This window comes from Miscanthus floridulus, chromosome 8 (genome assembly GCF_019320115.1).
Source record: "Miscanthus floridulus cultivar M001 chromosome 8, ASM1932011v1, whole genome shotgun sequence".
Classification (NCBI taxonomy): domain Eukaryota; kingdom Viridiplantae; phylum Streptophyta; class Magnoliopsida; order Poales; family Poaceae; genus Miscanthus; species Miscanthus floridulus.
In genome coordinates this window covers 52230156-52254656 of record NC_089587.1, presented here as the reverse complement: position 1 = coordinate 52254656, position 24501 = coordinate 52230156, and the positions used below count along the sequence as shown (strand labels likewise).

Below are 24501 nucleotides of genomic sequence, written 5' to 3'. Positions count from 1 at the left end.
TTCTTTGATTTGTCAGTCGTTGCCACCGTGTTGTCCGGTCCACGTTTTCTTTCCTGATGCCTGTTGTTTCGATGATTTGTCTTGTCCGAGTTGTCTCAGTTGTTCCTTTCTGGGAACCTTTCTCGCGTCTTCTCTTCTGCAGTAATCATCTTTTCTACCGTTTATCTGAATTCTTCATTGCTTCTTGGGTTTTCTTTGCAGAAGTCCTGAAATTGCCACCTGGCCATGATTCTGTGAGAAAAGGCTTCGATTACTTCTCGTTCGGTGATATCGTGTACTTGAGCACGTAGTTCGCCAAATCATCGATAGTAATCCCTGAGGCTTTCGCCTCCTTTCTGCTTGAGTCCTTTTAGTTCTACGTGGGTGATCGGGTGTGTGATGATACCCACGAAATTTTCACAGAAAGCTCTTTGCAAGTCCTCCCAATTTCTGATCGACCCTGGGTTCAATTTATCGAACCATTGGAGGGGCATAGTTTCGAGGGCCATGGGAAAGAACAAAGTTTTGATGTTGTCATCTCCACCGGCTAGTTCAATCGATTGCGAGTATATTCTGAGCCATTGCCTTGGTTCAGTCTTGCCATCGTACTTGGAGTGATTGGATGGTTTGAATTTGTGAGGTAGTCGTATTGAAGCTAGTCTGCTTGCAAAACAGGGGAATCTATCGCGCGTCCTGGCTTCTTGGTATTCTAATTCAGCACCTCCTTCTTGCCAGCTATTGTCTTGGTGAGAATAGTTCTGCAAGGCTGTCTGTGCAGGTGCTCTGCTTATGGTCTTTCTTGGTTGTTCAACTCAGTGATTTTGGCTATAATCCCTTTTACTTTCTCTGTTGTGACTTCCACTTGGTCCAAGTCTTGTAAAAGCAGATTTCCTCTTGCTTTGACCTTCTTGCTCATGAGATGTTGACTTCATAGGTGGTCTTGAGCATGTTCTTCCATCATGCGTCTTTTGAATCGCTGGCTGGAAAAAATTCCGAAGTTGTTCCTGCCTCTCGTCGAGATGCGTAGTCGCTCTAAGTTCTTCCAGTGCTTCTCGGATCCTATCGTAGGGCATATTCGCTGCACGCCTTTCTCTGACTTCTTGTTCAGATTTTCTTCTATTGTACTCGGCCAGGTCAGACTCATATCTTACCCAAGCTTCCTTGCGCTGCCTGGCACGGTGTTGGCACCCTTGTTTTAATTTGTTTCTTCTTTCTCTGGCTTGTTTCTGACTTTCGGTCTCACCATCATACCCCTGGATAAATGGTGATATGTTGGATTCAGATTCGTCTGATGACCTGACGTCAGGTGCTTCTGGTGGGTCCAAAGGCGATCGCGGACGACGAACCATGAACACCTCCTGCGTGTGAATTGCTTCGTCATAGGTGTTGTTTCCCATGCTGTCACAGTTGTTGATAATTTCAGTAGATGCTTCATGATTACAGATTGAATCCCCTTCTTGATAGGGTAAGATTGCTGTTGTTGTTGTGCCGACTAGTTGGGTTCCGCTATCTTCAGGAACGGAACCTGGCCAGTGGATGATACAGTCTTGCGATGTTATCGTTAGCACGAGACACTCCTGGGCTCCTATCAGTGGTATCCCAAGCATCAGATTGAAGGATCTTTCGAACTGTCCCTGATAGGATTTTGCCATGTTGTCGAGTCCAAATGGAAAAGAATTCGACTTCTTGAAAGAACTCTGAGTGTAATCCGAGTTGTTTTGGGTTGTGCTCTGGAATCCTGCCGAAAAAGAATTTGGTTTCTTGAAAGAACTCGGATAAAACTTCACCTTGGACACGGAACTTGAATTCGAGTCGGATGCGCGTAGCCGTGAAATCTGATTTGAATCGGATATTATGAGCTGCGTGAATCTTCTGGTGAGCTGATCCGTCGTAGTTGTCGAAATAGGAAATTCTTCATGATGATCCGGATCTTTGAGGAGATGGCCTTGAAGCTTGCCGTAGTTGTCCGCCTCGCAGATCCATGAGCCGAAGATGAAAGTTGATCCCGTCGGGAAGATCATGTTGTCGAGGTCCATCGAGCTCTCGGATGCAAAGTCACCGAAAGCCCCTACCTGGCGCGCCAGCTGTCGATGTTTTACCACCGATAGCCTGCCACGGGGGTACCCGAGGCAGTATGTTCGGGCTTCAGCGTATGCAGAACTCGATGGTGAACGCAAGAGACGAACGACTTATCCTGGTTCGGACCCTCGATCGTTGATCGAGTAACAGCCCTACGTCCAGCTGGCGTTAGCCTCTACGTTGGATTGATTATGAAGCGTCGTACAATCTTTGTTCTCTGTTGTCCTCTTCCCCAGGAGCCCTGCCCTCCTTTATATAGTTAGGAGGCCAGAGTCCTAGTCGGTTTACAATGAGAGTTCCTAGTAGGATTACTGAATAGTACTACTACTAAGATTACGTGGGAAGAATCCTAGTTAGACTAGATCTTCTCTCTCCCTTGCGGGGTATCCTGTGGGTCTCGTATCGACACTGCCTTATTGGGGAAAATAGAACAGAATAATCAAGTAATATCACACTAGTACACTATCATTGATTGTGACCTTGAATAGTGGTTTAAGCTCCTTGTCTAAATGAAGAAAAACAGTAAGTACTCGCTTTGTTTCAAATATTAAGTCGCTTTAGTTTTGTAAATCAAACTTGTCTAATGTTGAACAAGTAGATACATATACAATTTCTCAAATAAGTACATATCAAAATATATTTCATGGTATATCTAATCAATATTGTTTGATGATGTAGATGTCTGTGCATTCTATAAACTTGGTCAAAGTTAAGAAGTTTGACTTAAGACAAAACTAAAATGACTTACAATTTGGAATGGAGTAATAAATCACTTTCAAGCCTTAAAATAATAGTACTATGCATGAATGCTATAGTATCACAATTATCTAAAAGGCTAAATAACCTATTGTGACAAATTACATACTATAAACATGTCATAGGAGTAGTCAACGTATGGGGAAAGACTAAAAGACACATTGCTATTTTGAACATGTTAACAATCACATCATGTGCAAGTATAAACAAGAGAAATTTTGTCGCACCCAATTTTGCATAGCAAAATCAAGTACTCATATATGTGCGCCCAAGATGTCCAAACACACATATACCCTCAAATTGTAATAATATCAAAGTAAAGTACTTTATTACATCGCATATCTCATCATATTGTTATCACATAGTCTTGCTCATCAGCAACATTATTACATAAAGCAGAAAACCAAGCCTAAATGGCCACAGGGACTCCAACTGGTGAACATCAATCTAGTAGTCCTGGACATCTTCCGGGAACTCCTCATATATGACATCTGTTACCCATCTGGGATTTTCATTGAATGTGAAACAAGTGTAAGCGCGCCATGCTTAGCAAGTATAACAAAGGGATCTATGAGGCTCAAAGGCTTGACACGGTTTGACTGCGGTAAGCAATTTTAGTTGGTCAAGCTTTATTAAACTTGTGTCACTACTTTAGTGAATAAACCCAACCCAAGTGGTGATAATGAATAATCAAGATTATGTCAATTCCTAGCCATCCATAGTAACCACTAATCATGAAGGATCCATGCCGCTCATATCCGTGAGCCCGGCTATTATAATAGGTTAAAGAATTCTGCAGAATTTGTACAACTTTACCCATCGAGCTGTGATTCCCAATGCCAGGGTTTGTAAAGCCCACATCGCCTCTACCAAGGAAGCGTAGTAGGGTTTCACTACATAACCTTTCGCTAGTCGCACTAACAAGTCGTAGCTGCTAAGGTTTCAGCCGTCTAGCCGTATGTGGCCCTCCTCCAAGAGTGACACTCATGGTCGCAACAAGGTACACACCCTAGTAGGAAAAAGCAACATACCAACTAGTGCCCCCTCTTGCCCTTATGGAAAGCTACAGACGAGCTAGTACAATCTAGTTAATAGGTTAAAGTCAGAGTCATTTGACACTCAGGGTTGTACGAAACCTCCTGGGTGGCCGCTTCAGGATTAAGTCCTTATGGAGAGGCACTAGAGCACTCAACCCAGTACTCTAGCCCATGTTGCGTAATCCTTTAGTCATGTTTAACATTTATTTTGTGTTGAGCGCTGCAGCAACTATCCAAAATGCATCCCAAACCATAGGTAACAAGGATATATGGTACAAGTAGTAATCTAGGTAAAATCCTTAAAGGCAATTCAAATTTAAACACATGCATATATATGAATTATAGAGTTCATAGGTACAAGGGGCCTTTGCTACACTTGCCTTCCTCAAAGTTTTCTTCTTGGTACTGCTAGTCACCCAACTGATCCTCAGCGACCTCGAACTGATCACCCTCTAAACATGTTCCAATTCACCAATCAAGCATCCATTCCAGTCATCACATGCATATAAATATACTTCTATTAGAATAGTACAACAAACAGTAAAAAACATAGACTGAAAAGCTCCTAAAACTAATCTATGTACTGTTACGAACACATGAGCGAAATAATCATTCTAATCGGACTTAAACTGCAAAAGTTATGCATAAAACAAGTTTCAGTGGCATTTCTGTGAATAATTCAAACTCAACTTTGAATTTAAACTAATTAAATCTGAATTTAAATGTATTATGGATGACACGCACTATTATTTAGAAATATTGGGGCTAAATCGGAAGAAAACAGGACTAAAAAGAAATGATTTTGAACTATGGTTGGACTGCGGGTTGATTTCGGGAAAACATAGGGGCTAAAGCGCAAAAGTGCGCGGCGGTCATGGTTGACCACGTCGCTGGCTGACTGGGTGGCCACGTGGCGCGTGCTGGTTGGCTCGGTGCACCATGTGCGTGAGGACACGCTGACATGGGCGCGGTGCACTGCGTCTACAGTCATAGTGGACCCTTCATGACCCCGAAGGGGTACGCTCTAATCAGAGCCGTCCACTTGTGATCTAACAGTGCCAGCGCGTCAGCGCAGAGCAGTCCACCGGGGAAGAGGGTTTCGACGGTGGCGCCATGGACGCCGATGGCCTGAGCTCGCCGGTGATCACCGGAACGGTGATCCCGGCCACCCCAAACCAAACCAAGGGCACGGGAGTGAAGAGCACAACAGCGCGAGTTTGACACCGCATAAATGAAGGGCGGGGAGCTCGTTGGAATGACAGACCCATGGTGGCGCCATGGTTGGTGGGCACTGGACCTACCGATACGACACTCTAGAGCACAAAACACAAAACGAAGGGGACGGGAAGCACGTGGGGTATACCGTGAACATGTTGAAGGAGTTCTCATCGTCCGGGAGGGCTCCAATGTGACCGGTGATGTGCGGTGGCGGACTGAGGAAGAGTAAGCCGCTGGTGAGCACCAAATGGTAAAATTTGTGACCAAAATGAGGGGGAGAGGGCACCTACTATTACGGTAGGGTTCGGCGGAGCTCCTGGGCGCGTCCCCGATGGCAACCGAGCTCCGGAGCGGTGAACTTGCGGGAGGGGAGTACGAGCTCGGAGTTGCGAACGGAAAGGGAGAGAGGGGGGCTCGGCCGTGGGTTTTGTAGGTGAGCAGGGGTGGTAGAAGGGGAAACAGGTGCGGCATCAATCACCTGGCATCACCGTGGGTTTTGAACGCCTGCCATGCTGGTTCGTTGGCCCGGCAGGTGAAGCCGCCATTGATGGCAAGCACGCCATCTCCAGCCGACGAGGAAGGAAGGAGAAGGGAGCGGCTGACGTGTGGGTCCTATGGTGTAGTGAGAGGATAGGGGCAACAACGGTTGCGCGGGTGTGGCCACCGAGCGGGCCACTGCTGGGCCGAGCGGTGCACCAAGCTAGGCTACGTGGGCACACGCGTGCGGTGAAGAGAAGGGCTCAGGAGCGGGCTGTCGAGCAGGCCGCGCTGCTGGGCCGCGCGCGCGAGATAGGAGGAGGGAAGGGGATGGGTGCGGGAAAAAAAAGAAAAAGAGAAGGTGGGCTGGCTCTGTTATTGGGCTAGAAAGAGAGAGTGGGAAAAAGAAAAGAAAAACCTTTTTCATTTTCTAGTTTTTACAAACTTGCTCCAAATTCAAACTAGATTTGAATTCAAAGCCACTCAACTCTAACCCTACACTCAGACAAAAACCAAAATGCCTCGGCATGAATGCAGCAATCATGTTACTAAATCTTATAGTAAATTTTAATTAGCCAAAAATTATTATTTAACCAAGTTTAAAATGCTTAAAAATTAATTAAATGCTCAAATTTAATTACTAAATTATAATAAATTCTTAGGGTGTTACAAATTTCTTGCATGTTGAAACCCTATTTGTATTGGGGGGCTCCAAGAATGTGCAGTGTTAATTTTTTTGAAAGTAATGGTAGGAGCTCTGTCTTTCAATTTAGAGAGGGGTTTAAAAGAGTTTTATATGTACAAGCAAAGGGAACACACTTCTCATGGGCAGAGGAAAGAAGAAAACACTCCTAGCCAAAAGCACGCTTTCTCTCCTCTATGTCGTCTTCAATTCTCGCCGCTACCTGCCATACTGTTTCGGCCTTGTTGTTGAAGATTCGCCTGTTCCTTTCTTTCTAGAGGTTCTAGAAGGTGTATATCACTATGCCATTAAACCATCTACGCTCTGCTTTAGGCACTTTCCTTGTGGCCTCCTCCCACCAAGGTGTGATCTGTATGGGGTCAGCTTGCTATTGCCCCAGCAGTCCATCAAAGTGTTACCATGCTAGAATTTGGTTCTAGACCATCTTAACAAAGGGACAACCTAGGCACAAGGGCGCTCCGATCTCCCATGGCCCATTACAGAGAATGCATTATTTTTTGCAAGTGCTTTCCAAATTTGATCCGTTCGAGATCTTGTGAAGGAGCCTCTGAATTGGATCCGGTATGTTGAGCGAGTGCTATAATTGCCATCCAGTGTCCATTTCCAAGTGGAGTCTCTAACACCTTGATGTAGATGTACATCCTAGATCCTAATCCAAATGGAGAGAAACTCCTCAATTTGAGTGGCCGAGGTGATATGTCTTCTCAAGGAGCGCATCCAAAAGTTGTTTCAAGGTTTCTACTGCACTGTTCTTTTTTTGTGTGTGGCTAGCTAGAAGAGGTTGGGGGCTAGGAATTTGGGAGCTTCACCTTCGAGCTAGTTGTTGTGCCAAAAGCAGGGTTTTGCGCCGTCCCCTAAGGTGATTGTGGTTGAGGAGTTGAAAACGAGATGGTCGGCATTGTTGCAAGGTAGGTCCATTCCTACCCAAGGCTTGGAGTCTTCAGTCCAATCCTGCCATAAACATCGGAGTTTGAGGGCATGGCCAAACCTATCCAGGATGGAGACCCTTAAACCCCAAGATCCTTTGGTCGAGTGACCGTTGGCCAAATAACTAGGCAGTGTCCTCCGTTTGCATTTTCCTCCCCTTTCCAAAGGAATGTTATCATGATCTTGTCTATTTTTTCTTGTCCACGCCTCTAGAGGGAATGCAGTGGGATGATAGGTAGGCATGGTGGATAGGACTGAGGAGATGAGTGCAAGGCATCCAGCTCTATTAAGTAATCTCCCTTTCCATCCAGGTAGATGTTGCCCGATGCGCTCGATGAGCGGCTGTACATGGACCTTCTAGAGCGATCGGATGTGTAGTTGTAGCCCTAGGTATTTGCAAGGAAAAGCACCTCTGGTACCTATAAATGGAGACAATACCAAGTCGAGGTCAGCGTCTTCACATCTGATCGTGTGTATGGAGCTTTTTCTGCAAATTTATGTGAAACCCTGAAATTTTTCCAAACGCCTATAGGATTGTTTTGATAGCTTCGATGTCCTCTTTTGGGCTTATAAAGATAGCCGCATCATCTGCATACATGGAGGTTATGATCTCTTGCGTGGTTGTCGTGTCAAGCAGGCGTTGTAGAGGGTCCATAGCCAAGATAACGAGCATGGGCGAGAGGGGATAACCCTGTCGAACGCCTCTCGCATGGTTGAAGCTGGGTCCTTTTTGTCCATTGAGGAGTGTGCATGAAGCGTCCATGCGGAACAGGATGGACACCCATTTGAGCCAACATGTTCCAAACCCCAATGCCTATAATACCTCTAGTAGATAGCTCCAATTTATGGTGTCAAAAGCCTTGTGTATGTCAAGCTTCATGAAGAGAGCCGTCAATTTTAGCTTGTGCAATTTACGTACTGCGCCCTGGACGTAGAGGAAGTTGTCGTGGATGCTTCTCCTTTTAATGAAAGCGCTTTGGCAATTTGACACCAGGGAGTTCAGCCAGGGCGATAGCCTGTTAGCCAACAATTTGGAGAAATTTTTTGCAATGTTGTGTATGAGGCTGATGGGTCTGAAATCAGTGACCCTTGCATCATATGACTTTTTTGGGAGGAGGACAATGTTTGCTGAATTAAGCGTATCAAAGCCTTGGGAGTTTAGAGCAAACAGGGTATGCAAGGTGGCCATGCTATCCTCTTTTATGATTTCCCAGCATGCTTTGAAGGAGGCGCCTGTAAAACCATACGGCCCTAGCGCTTTGTCTGACGGCATGGATTTTATGGTGATCTTGACCTCTTCCTCAGAAAAGGGCACCTCGAGCTCTCCCAAATCATGTGCAGTGTATCCTAGGGATTGCTAATTGAGGGATGTGTTCCTTGGAGTTTTGGAGCCGATGTGGTTTTGGAAATAATTTGTCACTACTTTTTGCTTGTCCTGATGAGCCAATACAATCCCTATGTCGGTGTGGAGACAATGGATATAATTCTTTCTCCATTGCGCATTGTCCCTGATGTGGAAGAACTTCGTGTTGGCGTCTCCACAACGGATGTACGTGAGTCTTGATCTGGCCTAATTCTTGATTTTTCAATGGCCGTGAGTCCCACACTGTGGGCTTTGAGGCGCCAACGCAGGTCAAGCTCCTGACTCGTGAGCACTCTACATTCTTTGCCAATTCTAGTTGCAGCAGAACTTCTTTGACTAGAGTTAGCTAAAGTTTGGTGTCCCCTATTTTCTCTTTGTGCCAACGCTTATTGCCCTTTGCAGCATGTGCCATTTTGATGTGCAGGCATTTTAGGGGTAGCAAGGAATGGACGGGTTTGTTCCATACATCCTGGATGATCTCATGGAAGTCGTTGACCTTAGTCCATAAATTTTCGAAGCGGAACAAAGTGTCGCGGTGGTGATCCAGCTCCCCTTGCAGGACCAGCGGGGTATGGTCCAACATGAGGGATGGCAGCGAATGGAGGAAGCAAGCTGGAAAGATGAGCTCCCATTCTGGAGTGCAAAGCAGTGTATCAGTCCTGGTTAGAGTCGGGTTATCCTGCTCATTGCTCTAGGTGAAGCGTCGACCATTCAGTTTGATCTCCTTAAGATGCAAGTGGTCTATAGCTGCCTTGAAGGAGCCCATGAGACGCCGGTTGAGATTGGAATTGTCTTTGTCCCTTGGATTGCAGCGATGCGGAGATACTGCAGGTGTTGCCTTGGCTCTAAAAAGGGTGGTGAGCGGCTATGTCCTCCACTGCTCCGTGGACTACTGCTTTCGCGGCAGCGCCTACGGTCCCGTCACGCCGAAGACGGAACAGCCTGCAGATCGCGGGTGTTTTGGGCGCTGGTGATAACGACGCTATCGGCGGTGCGCGGTACCTGCACGTGCTCGCCTTGGTTGTGGTCGTCGTCTTTGCGCTGAGTCGGCTTAGGCCTCTAAGGCTGCACTGTAGCTTCTTGAGCCGTGACAGCAGCAGATGCAAGTTCTTTTATGATTATTGATGACTGGTTTCCGTTGTCGAAGGGCGCAATTGGTGATGTGCCAGGAGAGCAACTCATGTTGAAGGCTTGCATTGGCCTGGAGAGCCTGGCACACGGTCAGCATCAGGTGCAGATTGCACACTCTTCCCAGACGATGCAACCTCCAATTGAAACAGAGCATCCTCAACCTCCTGAACACTGACCACAGTTCGAGGGGGAGACGAAAAATCGGTGAGGGAAGTGTTGATGCGTTCCAAGACACGGTTCGTAGGAATTGTATCTTCAGTCAGTGCTCTTGTGGCCTTAAGATTCTGTCCCTTCTGAATTTCCCAGAGCAAAGCTGTTGGGGAATGTCCACCGAGTTTTCCTTATGAGCCTCGTGTCGACGATGTCTGCCCATTGTCGATGATCTGTCATATCACCGGCCATGCCATGACTCCGAGCAGTCCCTCTCCCGTTCTTTGGCAGGGGCACAATAGGGACTATGGAAAGAGCCTGGATCCTAGCCACGGCCCTTGTCCTCATGGCGCCCTCGGCGCTTGACGTCGTCGTCGTTGTCGTCCCTGCGGCGCTTGGCCCTTCTGTGTGACAGTGTAGGATCATGGCGGTCACGCAAGCCGCGCTCCCCAGTCAATGACGCCTTATCGCCAAGGGAGCTCTCGGGTAGTGGACCTGCCATATAGTTGTCCGGTGGTGACTCGATGAGGTCGAGGTGGACGATGACTCTAAATGCGAGTCCTCGTCGTCCTTTGGTTGGAACCACACGCCGTCATGAGCCGAGCTACTTGTCGGGCTTAGCCATGTTACCTTCAGAATGTTGGATGGGTTGTAAGTCCAGGCCTAGAGACACAGGGCTCTGGTGTTGTCATGGCGCAAAGAGCGTGTGTCCACGTAGTCAAGGTCACTGGTCCTCGTGACCGCCAGTTTGGCGATGCTCTCGTTCCACGCGTGCTCCGGGATCCCCTCGAGGCAGAGGCCGACATGGTGACGTAGCTCGCAGTGGTCGTCTTAGGGCAGCATTAATTTGTGACGGCTTTAGTCGGATGTCAAGGTTCCCCACCGGCAGCCGTTCCAGCGCCACGGCCACGTCGCGGTGGTGTGGAAACTTGAAGTGGATCAGGAAGTCTTCAGGTCGATGGCGCATCATCTTGACGCCGGTTGGCTGGACGTCGAGGCGGGAGCAGAAAGCTTTCTTGATGTGCTCCGGGGCGACGTCATCCTTGTCCCTGTACAAAAGGGCCACGACGGCACACGAAGATAGCCTCTCTAGCTCGTCCTCCATGGCGCCGTTGGATGCTTCAACCGTCGAGGTTTCCTATGGCCTCAGTATCGGGTCTCCGGGTTGCGCCTTGTCATGGCGGGGAAGCTCTAGGAAGGGAGCGATATCCAGGGGAGGGGGCTGCTGTGGTGGAGGTGGTGGTGTCTCGCGCAGTGAGCGACAACGATGGTTGGTCATGCGACACGCTTGGACTTTATGGCCGAGACGCCTGCAGCGTAAGCATCTCGCTAGATCCCTGCAATCGGACGTGAGGTGGCCACCGGCGAGGCATCGCAGGCACCTTCCCCGCAGCAGCTCAGAGAGGGCAGGATGTGCAGGCGTGCGTGTTTGTGGGCCACTTGAATCCTCCTACGACTTGAATTCGGGCATGTGCCGCCAACGCTTCGGGAGGATGCGTGACCATTCTTTCTCTTCCCATATGTCTCCATGAGTCACCATCTTGCTGCTGGAACCTCAGGAAGGCGCGCCGCCTTAAGCGAGGGGGAGGCGTCTACTCACGTCAGTGGCCGCGCCGTGGCCAGGCCCATAGACGACAGAGATAGTCATTGGGACCTCCTTGAGGCAGGATTTGAGCGGGGGAGGCTGGAGTGGGAGTGATGGTGGCTGGTGTGGGGGGTGGTGAGGTGTAGGGCGTGGGGTTGAAAGCGAAGCTCACACGCCGTGGAGCGGCTGAGGATGGTTCTAGGGTAGGGACGTCGCCGACATCAAGCTCAATCGAGCGTATGACTATGGATCTAAGCCTGGGGCGTGGCGCTGAGTTTGTCTAGGTCATGGCGAGCTTCGGGATGTGGGATCCCCAGTGGCCAGAAGGGTTAGCTGGCGGGTTGTTGAGGCATGGGAAGGCGTCGCGGTGGCTGGATTTGAGGTCAGGCGTTGCGTGGGAGTGGATCCGAGGCCAGCCACCGTGGGGGCGGCGCGGGATGGTGGGGAGGGGTCGACTCTAACGGCTCCAATTGTTAAAAAATATACCTTGTAGGGGTACAAAATCAAATAGTAGTAATAATATGACATGCATGTGTTGTGATTTCTCACCGAAGCATTGAGAGGCATGGCCAGATGTCCCTTGCTTGAGCTTGCTTCCTTCTTGTCCAAAGCATCCAAATCTGTTGTTGCCCTGGCTAGAGCATTCAACGTATTCGATCTCTCCTTCTTCTTTCACCTTCTTCATCTATTAGGCCAGGCACCACGCACATAGACATGACAAGAAAAGAATGGTATGGAATCAGTGGTGACGAACACAGGGAAACCTGTGCTTGAAACATGGAAACATTTCACAACAAATGGGAATGACAATGTGTTACCTCTTTGCTCACATCTGGTCCAGGCCCCACATAATCATCATCCTCTTTGCTCACCTCTTCCTCCTTCACCTTTATATATAAGGAAGATGCGTTACAAAAATCACAAGGCAAAGAAAGGGTTGGTATCAGGAGTTCAAAACGAATTTCACAAGAGATGGAAATAGCACAATTTTGCTAAAGTAGCTCAAAGACCTTCAGAATTGGCAAATCCATGTCAACACCGTCCTGTGTCTCTGATGCAGGAATGGCCTCCTCCGTACGAATACTCCCCTCCCCTGACTGCCCTGACGCAGGAAGGTTGTCCTCTTCTTCTTCATCATCCTCTTCCCCTTCCCCTTCCTCCTCGGTGGCATCGTCCTCCTCAGCATCGCTATGGTCCCCAATAGTAATTGAACAGTTCCCTGTCTTGAACACCAATTTGTCGTTCACCATGCTTGCATGCCGGAGGAAGAAGCGGTAGTCTTCGTCAATGATAGGTGAGTCATACCACGCGGGTTCCGCCACCGGCGTTGGCGTGTTCTCTTCCATGGGGGCAGCAGTGCTACAGACCTCGCGGTTGGGGCTCACATATGGAGCCTTGCGCTTCACGCCGCGCGGGGCAGCCTCACTCGTGGCCAAAGAGTTCTCCGATGGGGGAGGAGCCCTTTGCCCCCCGCATTCAGAGCCCGCAATGGGGACCCCGGCATTGTGATCGGGGAGGGGTTGCTCGTACCTGATGATCTCGGGAGGAAAGGCGCCGTCCTTGGATGGTATCACGACCTTGTAGGCGTCGCTGTCAAGGTGGACATGGTGGAGGAAGTAGAGGTAGTCTTCGTCGGCATCGGCAGCCTCATCCGTGGACAAGCCGGCGGTGATGGAGGGGTTGTTGGGTTTGGTCGGTGGTAGCATGATCGAGGGGTTTCGGCTGTGGCCTGGTTTGGAAAGTGGGTGGATCGGAGTCCTAGGAGGCTAGGAGATGTGGTGTGACTGTATCCCCACCAGCGCCTTTTATATCGTGGGACCTAGAGCCATTATTCGGCACAGTGGTAGGTCCCCACTCCGCAGTGATAGTGGGTAGTCTGAGAGCATGTTTGGATCCATTAGTTGCTAACAACTAGTTGGCCAATAGCTCTTAGCTAATATTAGCTAGCTAATTATTAACTAGCTAACTATATTAGCCAGTATCCAGCTAATTATTAAATAGCTATCTGGATCCACAGCTCACGCTGGTGCTACTGCTAGCCCACTGGTGCACGCGGCGGCGGTGGTGGTGGAGATCAAGACGGGGGCTAGGAGGCTTAGTGCCGAAGGAGGAGCGCGTGGAGGACGGGAGGAGGAAGGGGATTTCTATTATTTCTCCACCTATTAGAAGCTATTATCTGATTTGGTCCAATTAGAGAGATATAGTTCTTATCTAGAGGTCTAGCTAACAATTAGCTAGTCTATTATCTATACCTGTTTGGATCCAAAAGAGATAATTATTAGCAGATAACTACTATCTACATGTATCCAAATAGGGCCTGAGCCAGGTTCTAGGAGGCTTGATTGTGAAGACTGAGATTTTTTTTATTTTTCATCCTTTTTAAAAGAATTTCTAAAAATAATCTTTGTGGAAATCATTTTTAAAAATAATCCGTTTGGTTGCGCCAATTTCCTTGGCGCGACGCATCTGGCGTAGCCTCTAGCGTGCCACCCCATCTGGAGCAACATAGTGGCATACAGAGCCACGCGTGGGCTCCTCTCCCTCTCCCCAGCGCATCTTCCTTCTTTGGCCCTGAGTGCCCAGCCACGTCTCCCACCTGCCACCACTAGTCGTTGGCCATTTCCGCAGCCAGGGTTTTGTGGAGGTCGACCCAAAGGTTCCCCCACCCTAGGGTAATGTATGTTCCCTCTCCTTTCCTCTTCCATGGTTTATTTGAAGAATAGCCATGCTAGTTAGGGTTTGAATTAAAATTTGAATCAGTAGATATGCAAAGCAATTTAAGTAGATCGATTACATTTAGAAACTTGTGTTTAGGGTCTACCCTCGATTTCTAAGTGCACATCTAGTTGCATGTGCCGTATTTTTAGTTTTAATGATTGTCAGAAATTTTAGTTAGTATTTTAGGTGTAGGTTATATTTAGTTACTATTTTTTAGTTGCACTAGCAAAAATGTGCGTGCGTTGTAACGAGACATATACTTTATGACACAAGGTCATGCCGCTCCAAGATTTATTCTGCTCCAATCTCTTGACGTGTGCGACCCATCCGCCTACTGCCACTACCGTTACTTTAATTTAAATTTAAAGAACTAAAGATGTAAATAGTTTTTGAAATGAGAAAATATAATGAAACCTACGTCGGAAAGTAGATTTTCACAATTTATTTAAATGCTAGCAGTAATTTAGGGGCACCAGTAATACCTATCTTGAACATGATACCGGTAAAGGATGAGTTATTCGAGTCCCACGTGAAAATAAACAAAAGAGTAACACCATATATTATTAAAAAAAAAGACAACAATGTTCCTTTAAGCCTGTTTAGATCCCATTTTCTAAACTTTAGAGCTCTAAAAACTTTAGAACACTTTAGCTCACTTTTGAACTCTAAAGTTTTAATGTAAGATGGGCTAAAGTTTAGAGCTAATTTTATACTATTTGTTTGTTTGGAAATTTAGCTTTAAAGTTTATAACTATTCTTGTTCAGTGGAATTGGACCTGCCAGCCTGCTTGCGATGTTGCTGAAATACCAAGCGCTAGCTCCAGCTTTGTCTCTTCCGCCCACGCTCCGTCTCCTCCCCACTCCCCAAACCATCACCAGAAATAAAGGTCCAAAATTCCAAATCACTAGATCTGAATCTGGAATCACCACGGAACGATATTCTCTAAAGTCAACCTGCACGATGTTAGATTGTAGTCAGCGACGGATCGCCGTCCGCATATAGAGATGGCAATGGGTGTCCGATACCCGAAATCTAATGGGTTTTTACTCTATTAGGACAAGGACATGGGTCAATTTCCCTACCCATGTGTGTATTAATGGGCAAAAAGCCAGACCCAGTGGATTTGCGGGTGTAGGTTTGAGGGTGTAGTACCTAAACTCGTAAACCTATGGGTTTTTTAAAACTCGATCTACCATAACAGAACTAATCATATCAGTGCAAAGTACTCTAAATTTCTCAAGTGGAATGGTCTATTTGGTGTTGTATGCTCATCCCATATCAACAATCAACAAAAAAAAGCAGGAAAATTTAAAAAAAAGAGAGAAGGAAGTGAATGGTGTTAGAGTAACTAGGAATAGTACCACATTGGCTAACCACATGAGGTGTTAGTCCTATGTACTCTATATAATCAGCCCATGAGGCCCAATGCAATATAACACAATCTCCACCAATTATATTCTCCTTCATGGTATCAGAGCGATCAGTGGCAATTACCTCAGCATCTGTTCCACCACTGGCGATGGGCGACTCAATCCCGATCAGTGATTGGGCAAACCAAAAAGATACAGCTGCAACGGATCAGGTGTACCCCAGCAACAGTGCACCTCAGTGCGGCTCGTCCCGGCTCGCGGCACGAGCTGCCGGAGTTGGACGGGGGGGGGGCGCACAGCGGGTCGCGGTCACGCGAGGTCGCACGAGGATGATGCAGATTGGCCGGCCGCCACCATGGCGGCGCGGTGTTGGGGTCGATCTGCCCAGGCCACCACCACAGCGGCGCGGGATGGGGCGACGCCCAGCATCCTCCACGGCGAGCGCAGAGAGGGCGCCGCGCGCCGCGAGAAGACCTGATCTGCCGCTTGACGACGATGAAGAGGGCGCAGGATCAATAGGATCCAGAGCCTAAAGAGGTGGCGCTGCCCCCGGCGGAGATCGATTTCTCCCCAGGGGCGCGCGGTGCGGAAGCGGTGGCCGACGCGTCTCCGTCATCATCATGGCGCCCCTCGCGCGCCTGCAGCTCCATCGACATGGCAATCCGACCACAACTACGTCGACCTCGGCCATCTTCAGCACAGCTTCTTCGACCACGGCTATTGCGCCCTCATGCTCGGCTACCTCGTCATCGGCTTCTTCTCCAGCCACATCATATGAGCCGCATCGACTGTTATGACTGCAGAGGATGTTAGCTTCAGCTTCTTCTCCAGTCTCACCGTCTGCGGCGCTCCCGCTGTGACTGCGGGGGGATGTTAGAGTAACTAGGAATAGTACCACATTGTCTAACCACGTGAGGTGTTAGTCCTATGTACTCTATATAATTAGCCCATGAGGCCCAATGCAATATAACACAATCTCCACCAATTATATTCTCCTTCAAATGGGCCTTGTCGTAGCCAACAGAGCGTGTCTTTGTTTGGTGCATGGGCCTTGTCGAAATGATCCGGGCCATATGTGCATGCAAACACTCGCTGCTGCTTCTGAATTCAGTACCACACTGCTTACACAGAAAGGAACATAGGGTGTGTTTGGTTGGGTGGCTAACTGTTTAGCCAGGCTCTAGGAATGTAGTTCATTGTTGTTTGTTTGCTTGTTTTGGGCCCCTAGCCAGGCCCAACTAGTGCACCGACCATCCCTTAGCCAGGCCACCTGGAAACGCTCGATCCGTTCGTTTTAGCGGAGCCTGGCTTGTACAAGCGATAGGAGCGACTCCGCTCACCTCCGTGCTATTCGATCGCGGTTCGCCTGCCTCTTCGTTCGCGCTCCGCCTCCACCCCATCGGCCACCGCCTCGTGCTCCATCTCTACAGCGCCGGCCGCCGCCTCGGGGTTCGCGCTCCACCTCTACTCCGCTGACCTCCGTCCATGGATCCGCGATCGTTCCCTGATTCGTGCTTTTCCTCTACCGCGTTGGTCGCCGCCTAGGAGCCTTTCGCATGACCACGCCACCGGAGCTGCCGCACCCACCGCTCCAATCGCCACCGCCCGCCATTAGCAGAGCTCCGCTGCAGCCCTGATCTCCACGTAGGAGACACCGCTTGCCTCTCTGCTTCCTCCCTCGGCCTCGAAGAAAGAAGCCACACCTGATCCCTCGAACTCCACCACCCATCGTTAGACTTCCCCGGCCGCCACAACACCAGCCTGCCTCGGCTCCGGCGAGGACACTGCCAGCGTCCCTGCTGTGGATGACCAAGGAGCAATGCTACTCTCGGCCAGCGAAGCGTTCGACGACGATGGTCGCCGCTGCCTCTGAGGATGTGCCACCCGCCGGCGTCGTCGACGCGAACTGCCTCTGGCCAACTGCCGCCCAGATCTGTAGGGGCGGATGCTCATCCACCTCGCCTCCGACCAACCGCCGCCTAGATATGTAGGCGCGGGAGCTGTCGTTGGCGGGGGCCCGCATCTGGTCCTCCTCCTTCGCAGCCTCGTGGGCGGGCATTGGAGCGTTCGACGAGGACACCACCGGCGTCCCTGCTTGTTCTGATGGATGAATTTTGCGACGAGATGGACAGAGAAGATGAAGGTGATGGAGGTAAGGTCACCATGGTAGAGAAGAGGTAACAGCGCCAAATAATCCAGACAACCAAACAAAAACTAGCTTATGCAGGCTTAGTTAGCACATGACAACCAAACAGTGCTAGGTTGCATTGACTTGGACAGGCTATCTCAAGCCTAGCTTATTTTTCTAGCCAGGCTTGCTAGAGAAATGCAACCAAATACACCCATAGTGAGGATTATGATACAAGGCTCAGGGTTTTTTTTGGGTGTGGTTTGGGTTGATAAAACGCTGCGGGTTTGTACCCGCACTTGAACTGCCTCCCAGTGTGGCGGACCATTGCCTTACTCGCCGCGGGGCTTCACGACGTTGGGTATCACGACCAGCCCACTTGGGCTCCCAGGGCATCGCCTTGCTCTTGTTCTTCGCTTAGACACTGGCATCGCAAACACGAAGGGGTTCGGTCAAATCATCGCCGCTGAGGGGCTCGACCATGGCTGCGACTCTCTACTCTACTCTACAGGTTCATCAAGTGATTCGGGATCTTATACATCTGGTTCTTGTAAATTAATCTCAAGAATACCAAGGCAATTATTGGAGGAGGAACAAGGACGGTTCGGCAGTATGCAATCTGGACCACTGGGTGCTTCTTCAGGTTCAGAGAAAAGGCGTGTCCTTCAGTTTCAGAGATGAGACAAAATAGAGGTTCAGAGGCGCGTCCTTCTTTCAATTGGAGTGCATGCTAGAAGTTGAATTTGTGCGCCTCATTGGTGAACACTGTATGATACTTCGGTGAATATGATAACATCGTCGTTTGATACTGACTGGCTGTACGATTGTACCCAATCTGCATCGTTGGTGTGCACTGCATTCATCGACGGGATTGGAAATTTTGGACCAAATTTCCGTTCCCATGGCTCCTCGTTTTAGTTACCAGGCGAGCCTACTCCTTGCCCCTCTCCTCCTTACCGCTGTTGTTCCCCAGCGCCGCTCCAGGTCATCACTGCACCGATGATGGTTGTTCGTCCTCAATGGCGAGACGACCGTTACTCACCAGTGTGCAAGCCGCCACTCACCACCAAGACAGCTATTGCAACACGCACTCGCCGTCGTGCAAGCTATTGTCACCGATGTGCCCACTCATGCTCCCCACTTGTCCTACTCACCAGCGTGGAAGCTAGTATCGTCAGACCTGTGTTGGCGGTTATTATACACATATTTCTGACCCCCAACATATTAAATAATGGCCTTGTTTAAATAATACATCGTAGCAAACTAGGCTAATATTAAATGAATTTCACGAGTTTTGATGTTTCCAAATATTTTGCAGGACATGCCAAAAAAATATGCTGGAAATGGCACTATATGAAATATGCAAATTTAGTGCAAACGGATGTGGGAAATAATATAAATATGTTATTATCACAAATAGTCTCAGTTGAATATATTAAGTACACCGTTACGAAGAGCTCGATGATAATTTGCTGTACTTGGAATTCGTATGGGAGAGATATTATTTTGCAAAAATAAATACTCTAAGTCGTACATGGGCCATGCATGGCAGCGGGCAGCAGCTGTACTCACGTAGAAATCAGCAGCTGCATTCACGAATTTGCATTTAGGAATCAGCGGTCAGTACTCAGCACCATCAAGTACGTAACCAGCAGCAAACCTCTGCTCGTCTGCGCGGGATAGCAGGCAGGCTAGTTGACCACGCCATGCCATGGGGAGATGGCGGGCCTTGTACCCAGCAGCCCAGACCACACGCACGGGAACAAAGCCCAGGCCGACAAGCCCAACGTCCAGGCACGCAGGGCCGTGTGGCCGCCCGCTCATGGCCGAGAAGGGCCGAGCTGCTCCCTTGCAGCCCAGAACGGGCAGCAGCTAGCACATCAGTTATTAGTACCAAATGGATTAGCCAGGGCCAGTTTCGACTAGTGACACACTATTTAATAAAGAGACACCCCCTGAGTTGTAACTTGTACCTCATTGTGGATCGAACTCTTCTCTTAGGATTACTAGGTGTCCCTTGGGTGGCGCTTCCATCCAATTATAAATTTATCCATGGTGGGTGGATGTGGTTTCTTGTATGATAACTCTTGTTCTTTATTCTTATATTTAATTAAGCATTTGAGTTTAGTTATTAATTAAGGTATACTTGATTAAGTAAGTGTTTAATTTATTGTTCATGGGCACTATTGGTGGCCCTTAAATCACATTTCTTACCGTTAATTTAGGTGTAAAAGAGGAGAAATTAGCAATCTCATGCACATAGGCATTTACTATTAACCGAATTCAACATGTATTTGGAGATTTATATTTTTGCAGGACTTAAACATGAATACAATAAAAATATACCAAAAAGGCTCATTCTGACAAGGTGTAATGCTGAACTGCATAAAGGAATAATGAAAAGGCCCACCTATACTCAAATAACCCAAGCCCGAAACCACCCAAGGAGCAGCCCAGGCCCAACCAGGGATCCACCACGCAAAGGCGGTGGCGAGGCGGGTTGACCAGGGTGCGACCGCACCCTGGGAGCGGGTGCACCGCCCCTGGCTCCTCTTGACCACAGCTTCGAATGGCGGTGCTCTGGTGACATGCAAAGGCGGTGGCATACGAGGTTCCAAGAAATATCCCCCTCAAACTAACCTAAGGAGGCTATATAAGCAAGGGAGGAGTCCATTGATCATTCATTCATACACAAGAAAAGAGGAAGCGGAGCTTCCACTACTACACTCGGACCTTTCATAGCCACGTCGTAACCCCCATCGCAGCCGTATTTTAGCCTCGGCAGTAAGCTGTCGGCAGTGATGGTCATAGGCATCACCGTCGGAATCTGAGACCGACTGCGGTGTACACTACACCGCCGTATTGGCTTATGATCCATCTATGATAAGGTCCTTACTTCCGTCGCATTAGAGCATGACCCGTCTGTGGGTATACACTAACACCGCTGCATTGGCAAACGATTTGCCTGTGTGGAGGCTATCATCACCGTCATGTGGGCACATTGACCGCTGGTGTAGTGGTCACCAGTACTGTCGCTTTGTACTTCGACTCGACTGGCTACGGTGCAGCTTCACTATCGCTTCGACGGCCAAGACGTCTATAGAGGTAAACATCACCGTCGCTTCAGCGTATGAACCATCAGTACAAAGGTCATGGTCACCGTCACCTTGCACTGTGATCCACCTTTGATGATCGTTTAGTCAGTATCTGGTTACTAAACGGTTTGGCGATGATACACTTTTATCCCTGCCGCATAATACGTATAGCGACGATGTTGTACGTTTGCACCATTAACGGCGGTGGTGATAACAAAACAATAAACGACCCTTAATAGCTTACTGAACACAAAGCATATAGATATAATCATTGCATTCATAAACCATGTTCTTACAATAACAATGTACGCTTATCATAATATCTTTCTCAACTGATGTCCTAACACAAGCGGTACATAGATTGCAAACTAAAGGGAATGATCTCTGTAGACTTACATAACAAAATGACGTAGCTGTGCTCCTCCTATGTGGCACTCCTGCTTGCTAGGCAAAAATTAATATAATTAGTGTATCCTTCGAATTGGTAGGCAATGCACCATGGAACCCCTCTTCTTCCTCCTAGACAATGCAAGAAAATTGTTCAAAAGCACTCAGACTCTACCTGCACAAAGCAGCATAATTAATAATATTCAACACACCATTCCTTTAGTTATGAAGCTCAAATTGTCCTATATATAGAATCAAAACAACTACCTACCTGAACAAAGGCACGATGTAATTACAACAAAATACAACATATGCACCTTTACTGCTCTGCTAATGACTCCATGAACAAGGGAACATAAGAAAGAGAGGTCCGCCTCTCATACATAATAGTTTCTAGATACTTCTAGGATAGCCGATGGCCCAGGCAGGGAGGACATGAACGGTACTGCGATTCATGTCATATGCAAGCAGTGATTTGTCCTCCCCAATAAGGAAAATCAAATTCTATTCTAAATGAACTGCAATTACTCTGTAGGCCTCATCACAAACCTCGGTACTAATTTCAATATTTGTGGCAGAACCACCCTAATTATATGGCCCACATGCGCCTGTCATTGTCCTTAAGACCTCTGACTATTGCACATGAGAGCCAGATAACTCAGGTAGTCTGTCGGGTGTCCTCGAGGAATCCTGAATCATCCACACTTTACAACTCATACAGGATCAACATGGACTTGCCACAACATTTGGTAAAAAATAACTTACATTAGAGTGCGAAAGAATTATAACATTAGTTTACAAAACATATTTAAGTAACATCTTTAACTAAGTTCCAAAAGATGAGTAGACTGTGGAAGCAACTTAGGTGAAGCATCTAAAGATAGAAGAGGTGGCCAGATCATGTCGAGCCCAGCGACATGACCTCAATTAGCAGCTCAAGTCATAACCTACAATAGGGGTAAACAAACCCTAAGTACTTGAGGGTACTCAACAAGTCTTACCCGACTAAAAGAAAAGACTCCAAGGGCATGCTGGATTAAAGAAAAGTTTGAAGCAAGAATTACTTTTACAGAAATGCTCACTACAAGTGGGTCCTTACTTTCAATCTTTTAGCTGTGTATTAAGTCATGATCAGTATCCACTTAGCACCTATTCTAGCTCAAGCACTTCATTAATCATCCCATCTCTTCTCATCTCATTTCCACAAGTAACCATGTTCCATTGATTAACTACGATGCATGTCAGAGGATCGAGTCTCCATCACCGAGGAGCATGACGATTCAAATCGACTAGGCCCAGCTAGGGTTTTCTTACCACACGACATATGCAGGTCTAGGTCTGAACCCAAACCTACATATATCAACCCTCACTGGGATCCTCCAAAACATGAACTGGTCTGTGCTACCTGAGAGCCCAGTACTCCACCTCCTTGTGCCACTCCTGGTGGTTACACAGGATGTGTACACGCTACTCTCACCATCTCCACACTCCTGGTGCGCAGTTGTCTTTTCCCATAATGGAATAGCTAAGGTATCAAGCTTACTAGAGTATGTGGCCAGTACTGTAAGGTCTCGACCACATGGTGGCCTACAACGGTACGATCCTCAATCGACATAGGTGGGACGAGCATAGCTAGACGAACCTGTCTGCCCATACTTACCTTAACATCGTGTCCTGCCCAATCTCGATTTAATTATTATTACCATCATGGTATTCCCACGATCCAAAACTAAAGCCGAGAAGAACAAGGTAAAACCTATTCCCACGAACGATGAAACCATCATTTGACTTCTATCGGAATCTAAGTATTACTAAGCATAAAAGGTATCGACCTATACTTACTAGCAGGTAGAACTAAGGATACCTGTATTATCAAGGTAATCATGCAACAACGGTATTCAACCAACTCCTAATTAGTTAATGCACATTTCACAAGACGTAAAGTGTGATAAAGATTTGTAAATACTATAGAAGGGTGGTATGCATCGAGGATTGCCTGCGTTGTAGAGAAAGTTAGTTCCACAGAGGATCTCATGAGTTAGACTGGGCACCAACACCACTGATGGATGGACCTTCTCCGAAACTTGATCAACCCGAACCTTCTCACTCTCGTAAGCACTATACGTAATAAATGATGCTTTGCTTAACATGATGGAATGCATGACATGATGCATGATGAAAGACACAAGTGCATAGCAGAACTTAAACTAATCTAAGAAAGTTGAATACAACTTTCCTTCACGGTACAACTAAGGTTATTACTTGTAAAACACTTTTATTTATTTAACTAACAAATGTGATCAGTGGTTATCATGAAAGCAATACTTACCACATTATACTAGTCAAGCAAGGCAATGTATTTAACTAACATTACATACGTTCAGACATGAGGGCAAGCAAGGATCCTTACATGCCTTGATCACATGCATTCACTAATTAATTATTTGAGTAAACCATTTTATTTATTAACTAACAAGTTAATTAGTTATCTACCATGAAAAAGGATTACACTAACATGATCTAGCAAGAAATTAACATGAAAAGCATATACAAATCATAACCACTCACTCAACTATTGCATACAAGGAGCAATCAAGGCTTATATACATGCATCTACTAATTAAGCATTTAATTAACCATTTATTTATTATAAAAACAAGTGGATTACATGTACATCAAGAAAAGAATTAAGTTACCAAGGAACAATAGAAGTTTGGCGTTCCAAGGTCTACAATCAACTCCAAAATACACCAAAGTCATTTTATGATTTATCCTAATTCATTTTAATATTTATTAAACATGGAAAGACATTTATAAACACTTAAATTAATTAACTAAGTTAGGATTATCAAACAGTACCAAACTTTTTGTGAATGTAGATATTAACACATATCATTTACACTATAAGTTTCATGATCATAGGATTAATATTTTTATTTATAAAAATCATGCAAGGTCCATTTATTAATTAAAAGAGGTAATTTTAAAGCATATAAAAACTACTGAAAATGGTCATTTAATATTTTTCCATGATAGAGCATAACATAACAAGGCTACACACAAAATTTCATATTAAGTTATGAATTTAGCAAGAAACTGCACTTTTAAACATTTCTGAAAAAAGATAAAATCGATTGAAAACATTTTTCACTCAGCCCCAGCCACTCTCTGTGACTAACATGCGGGGCCGCAGTCAAGTGTACAGTGCTCCCGCGCGTAGCCGCAGGTGCACGGCGTTGACCGTCGTTTCCTCACCGGCGACGAGGTTGGTCCCGACGTGTTCCCCTTCGACTCCCGCACCCATCACAGCTACTGATTGCGCGAAACGGGCACTCTGGTGAGCTCGTCACCAATCATGGCGGCCCGACGGCGCTCCGACTCGTCGGAGGTGGCCGTC

The 24501-nt window shown here is 47.3% G+C and overlaps 1 pseudogene; it reads right to left on the bottom strand.

The window, feature by feature from the left end:
- LOC136472028 (uncharacterized) overlaps positions 1–13111 on the bottom strand; it is a 38023-nt pseudogene extending 24912 nt beyond the window's left edge.
- Between the last annotated feature and the right edge of the window lie 11390 nt (positions 13112–24501).